Source organism: Geotrypetes seraphini, chromosome 15 (assembly GCF_902459505.1).
Source record: "Geotrypetes seraphini chromosome 15, aGeoSer1.1, whole genome shotgun sequence".
Lineage (NCBI taxonomy): Eukaryota > Metazoa > Chordata > Amphibia > Gymnophiona > Dermophiidae > Geotrypetes > Geotrypetes seraphini.
Window position 1 is genome coordinate 39,426,875 of NC_047098.1, and position 6,000 is coordinate 39,432,874.

A 6,000-nucleotide genomic window follows, 5' to 3' on the forward strand; every position below is an offset into this window, starting at 1 on the left:
TTGATGGAGATTGCCTCAACCTTGTTGGTTGGGCTGAGAACTTTTCAGCACCCCCCCTGTATATAAGAAATTTAAATAAATAAAATATAAAATTAAATATATTCCTGGGTCTTCAGATGCATTCTTTGAAGGCTCAGATTCCTCCTCGGAATATTTATAAGGTGGAAACCTGGTCTTCATTACAGATCGGATATTTAGGTAAGAAAGCACAGTTACTTACCGTAACAGGTGTTATCCAGGGACAGCAGGCATATATTCTCACATGTGGCGGGTGCTTTGGGCTTGGACTTGTTGGCAGGTTCCCATTACACCAAAGAGTTTTTGGAGGAGCAGGATCTTCCTACTCCCCCAAGGGAATCCCCTTGCCTTCCGCTGAATAAGGTCCTTCATCAGACCTTCCTCAGAAATTTGGAAGCCCCTCTTACGGTCACGGTGGTGCCATCTAAGATGGAGTCGAAATACCGGACCATTCCTCCTAAGGGGTTCGAGAGGGCACAACTCTCTCACCAATCGCTCCTGGTGGAGTCGGCGCTCAAGAGGTCGCAACCTTCCAGGGTGTCTGCAGCGGTCCCGCCTGGGAGGGAAGGGCGGACCCTCGACAAATTTGGTCGTCGCCTCTACGCTAACTCTCTGATGGCGACGAGGGTCCTAAATTACGCCTTTGCATTTTCTTCGTACTTGCGTAACATGGTGAAGGACCTCCCCAGTTATCGGGACGTCATACCTGATTCCCATAGGGAAAGGTTCGTCACCTTTATGTCAAATCTCTCTCAACTGCGCCTGTACCTATTCCATGCTGTGTACGACGCCTTTGAACTCGCCTCGAGGGTATCGGCCTGTGCGGTGGCTATGCGCCGGCTGGCGTGGCTCTGTACCCTCGAGATGGACCCCAACCTGCAGGAGCATTTGGCGAATTTGCCCTGCGTGGGTTCTGAGTTGTTTGACGACTCCTTGGAGGCGGCGACCAAACGTCTGTCGGAGCAGGAGCGCTCTCTTGCCTCCCTGGTCCGCCCTAAACCTAGGGCCCCGCCGCAAAAACCTTTTCGGCAACCCCCGAGAAGATACCCGCAGAAATCTACGCCGGCCTTCTCGAGACCTCCGCCCCGACGCCCACCCCAACAGGGTAGGGGAGGTCAGTCAAAACCCCCAGCGCAGGGAGCGTCCAAGCCGGCGCCGTCCTTTTGACGGGATGTGCGGTTGGGGGCGGGCCCCCTCCGCAGTATCGCCGGACCCCCTCCCCATCGGGGGTCGACTCAGGTCCTTTTACGGAGCTTGGACCGAGATTACATCCGACGCATGGGTGCTCCGGACCATCTCCGAGGGCTATTCGCTCAACTTCTTAGCGCAGCCTCCAGACATGCCACCCAGCGCTTGCCCGTCCAATCGGAGCCAGTTGGCCCTTCTCCTGGTCGAGGCCAGGGCCTTGTTGAGCCTACGGGCAGTGGAGCTTGTCCCTCTCGACCAACGGGGTCGGGGTTTTTACTCCCGTTACTTTTTGGTCCCAAAAAAGACCGGGGATTTGCGCCCCATTTTGGACCTCCGGAAGCTCAACAAGTTCCTGGTCCGGGAGAAGTTCCGTATGTTATCGCTTCCGGTTTTGTATCCCCTGTTGGAGGAAGGTCCAACAGGGGGTACAGAGGATGTGCTCCCTGGAGTTGAAGGAAGCATATACCCATGTTCCGGTGCATCCCGCTTTCCGCAAGTTCTTACGGTTCCAAGTGGGAGATTTGCACCTTCAGTATCGGGTCCTTCCCTTTGGTCTGGCGTCGTCCCCTCGGGTATTCACAAAGTGTATGGTGGTAGTCGCGGCGGCCCTGCGCTCTCGGGGGCTACAGGTCTTTCCCTACCTGGACGTTTGGCTGATCAAGGCCCCGACCAAGGAGGGAGTTATCTTAGCGACCCAACAGACTATCATCTTACGTCTAGGGTTCGAAGTGAACTTTCCCAAGTCTCAGTTGTGCCCGGCTCAGTCTCTCCAGTTTATCGGAGCCGTGCTGGACACGGTTCGCCTCCGCTCTTTCCTCCCCCCTCCTCGGCGGGAGGCCTTGCTTCGGTTAAATCGCCAGGTTTTGAGGCGATCCGTGGTGTCGGCTCAGCGTATGATGATCCTTCTGGGCCACATGGCATCGACGGTCCACGTCACTCCCTTCGCCCGCTTGCATCTGAGGCTTCCTCAGTGGACTCTGGCCTCTCAATGGCGGCAGGATCGCGACCCAGTCTCTTGTCCGATAACAGTGACTCCTTCTTTGAGACACTCGCTCCGTTGGTGGACCAACTCTTCCAGTCTTTCAGGGGGTTTGCTGTTTCTCGTTCCTCCGTGTCGCAAGGTCCTGACCACGGACTCCTCGGAGTACGCGTGGGGGGCACATCTCGACGGTCTGCGAACGCAGGGTCTATGGTCGGCCGAGGACCGTCTTTGTCACATCAATGTGTTGGAGCTTCGGGCCATTTTTCTGGCTGATCGAGCTTTCTGCCACCTACTGCACGATCAAGTAGTGCTCGTGCGGACGGACAACCAGGTAAACAAGCAAGGGGGGACGGGCTCTTGGTCCCTATGTCAGGAAGCGCTGCGCCTTTGGGAATGGGCAGTCTCCCAGAACATCTTCCTGCGGGCGGTTTATATTCAGGGAGAGGACAATTGTCTGGCCGACAAACTCAGTCGTCTCCTTCAGCCGCACGAGTGGTCGCTCAACTCCCGAGTGCTGCGCGAGGTCTTCGACCGCTGGGGGACTCCTCAGGTGGATCTGTTTGCTTCTCCAGAGACTCACAAACTGCCCCTTTTTTGTTCGCGGATGTACTCCCCGGACCGTCTCGAGGCCGATGCCTTTCTTCTCGACTGGGGAGAGAGGTTTCTCTATGCGTTTCCTCCTTTCCCTCTGATCTTGAGGACCCTGGTTCATCTGAAATCGTCCAGAGCCACTATGATTCTCATTGCGCCTCGTTGGCCTCGTCAGCACTGGTTTTCCCTGCTCCTTCAACTCAGTGTCAGGGAACCTCTACTTCTGCCTGTTTTTCCCTCTCTGCTGTCTCAGAGTCGGGGTTCGCTGCTGCATCCCAATCTTCAGTCCTTACATCCAACGAGGTGTTGGAAGCCTCGCGCAAGGTCTCGACTCGGCTTTGTTACTCTCAGAAGTGGACCAGATTTTCATCCTGGTGTTCCTCGCACAGTCTGGATCCGAGTTCGGTTCCGGTGTCCTCGGTTCTGGAATATTTGTTGCATTTGTCCAAGTCTGGGCTGAAGACGTCTTCGATTAGGGTGCATCTTAGTGCGATTGCTGCTTTCCACCAGCGACTAGAGGGGCGATCCCTCTCTCTTCATCCTCTGGTGGTTCGGTTCATGAGGGGCCTAGTGAATGTTAATCCTCCTCTGAAGCCCCCTCCTGTGGTTTGGGATCTTAATGTGGTCTTGGCTCAGCTGATGAAACCTCCTTTTGAGCCTATTGACAAGTCCCTTCTTAAGTTTCTCACTTGGAAGGTGATCTTTTTGATTGCGCTCACGTCCGCTCGTAGGATTAGTGAGCTGCAGGCTCTGGTTGCGGACCCGCCTTTTACTGTGTTTCATCATGACAAGGTGGTTCTACGCACCCATCCTAAATTTTTACCTAAGATTGTATCTGATTTCCACCTCAATCAGTCTATTGTTCTTCCGGTGTTCTTCCCGAAGCCCCACTCTCATCCAGGTGAGGCGGCACTTCACACGCTTGACTGTAAGAGGGCGTTGGCCTTTTATCTCCAACGTACCAAATCTCATCGGAAGGTTGCTCAATTGTTTTTGTCCTTTGATCCTAATCGTCTAGGACACCCTGTTTCCAAGCGCACCTTGTCAAACTGGCTGGCCGCTTGTACGGTACAGCGGTATATAAGAAATAAAATTATTATTATTATTATTATTTCTTTTTGCTACGCTCAGGCTGGTCTTACGCTTCCGGGTCGAGTCACGGGGCATAAGGTCCGGGCGATGCTCCACAAACCTGGAGAATGACGAAGGTCTGGCAGGCGGAGAAGGGGTCCGAGATCTCCCCGCCGAGCAGAAGGGGGAGGCCTCGCGGGAGTACCTCGGCTCTCTACCCGATCCCGATCCCCATGAGGCTCACTCCCGGGACCTCGAGGGGGTCGGGGACCGGTCAGGCCTGTAGGAACCCTTGGGGGAACCCCCATGGGGTACAAGGTACCGAGGCCCGCCCCTTCCGCCCCGGCGAGGAGGCACGGGAACTCTCTCTGGCGGTCTAGGGTTATCCAGGCGGAGCTCCGAGACCTGTAAGGTCTCGCCCCCGAGTGGTGACGAGCAACCGCGCCTCCGAGGCGAGGCCCGAGATCGCTTGGCCTTCCTCGGACGGCGCCTCGCCCGAGGCCTGCCCGAAGGTGAGGAGCCTCGCGGGGACCTCGAGGAAGAAGTGGACGAGATCCTCCGCACCCGGCGCATCCTGTCACGGGGCCGCACGCTACGCTCAGGCTGGACCACCGATGCCGGGTCCGAGGGCAAAGCCGGGGTCGAGGTAGCAAGAGCCTCGGGGCCCGAAGCCACGGTACCCGAGACCGAGGTCGCCAACTGCGGGGCAGCCGAGACCGATGCAGTCAAGGCCGAAGCCTGCTGCAGGTGCTCAATGGCCCCGGACAGCTCCGAGGCGATCAAAGCCCGGAGCAAGTCCTGGAAAGCCGGGATCCCCATCCCCGGCGGCAGCACCGAGTCCGGTCGAAGCTCCGCGGAGGGCGACCTCGGTCTCAAGTATTCCCTCGGGGCAATCGATTTGGACACCTTGGGCTGGGCGGAGGAAGACCCTCCCGCCGTCGAGGAGCCCGAGGATGGCTTCTTGGTCGATCCCGGAGCTGAGGAGGGAAGTGAAGACTTACCCGAGGCAGGCTTGGACGAGGCAACAGGCTTCGATGGGACCGAAGGAAGTGGCGAAGTCGAGGGGCCCGAGGCCGAGGTCAAGGCCGGGGCCGAGGCCGAACTCGAGGCCTTCCCGGCCGGGGAATCAACGGCGAAAAGTTCCGCCATGCGGGCCCGGCGGCGCTTGAGAGCCCTTTTCTGAAAAGTGGCACACCGGGAACAAGAGTCAGTCGGGTGCTGAGGGCCCAAGCACCGCAAACAGCACCGGTGAGGGTCTGTGATGGACAAGAGTCGGTCGCACCGACTGCACTTTTTAAAGCCCGTCACAGGACGGGACATGGGCCCAAAAAGCGGCCGGGAACAGACGAGGTCCCACGGCCGCGGCTACCGGGAGCCCCCGGAGCGACGGAAGAAAAACTAAACTTTTATTTTTTTTTTTTTTCGACGAAAACTGAAAGAAATCAACAAAAGAACAAAGAAAAACGCAGCAACCGCGTCGAAAACAGGACACAGCCGCGGCGACAGAAGGCAATTTGAAGAGCACAATTTTCCACAGGGCTTCTGGCTCCGCGGATGAAATTGAACTGAGGACCACGAGGTGGAGATGCGCCCTCTAGTGGGCAGGAAGGCTAGCACATGCGTGGTGCAGTGTGCAAACTTGAAACTTCAATCAAGTTTGCTTGAAAAGCTGTCCGCGCTGGGGCTCCGTAGATGACGTCACCCACATGTGAGAATATCATGCCTGCTTGTCCTGGGATAAGTGATGCTACCTTTGGAGCATCACTACAGGTGGACTTGAATGGGCCCCACCCTAGATAATTACTGCTTTGTTACTTCCTCCACATTTGAACTGAAATGAAAAAAAAAATTGAAAATAATTTTTCCTACACAAATTATTCCTCCTGCTGTATAAGAATTCTTGGTATTAAGCAAAAATGATGCTGCTGTTTTGAACTTTTAACTACCTTAAGCTAGGAACTGCTGAGAGAGTTCCTTCACACCAGGGAATTACAGGGCTGTTGTACACTACAGTGCCTTTTACTTCCACGTCAGTACTTGAAATCCAGCTCCAGGCTTAGCAAAATCATCTGTACTATGGCCTTTGTCAGATCCCTAACAATCTGTGGGTTCAGCTGTATGTTTGTTCCCTGATTGGGTGATAGGTCTCC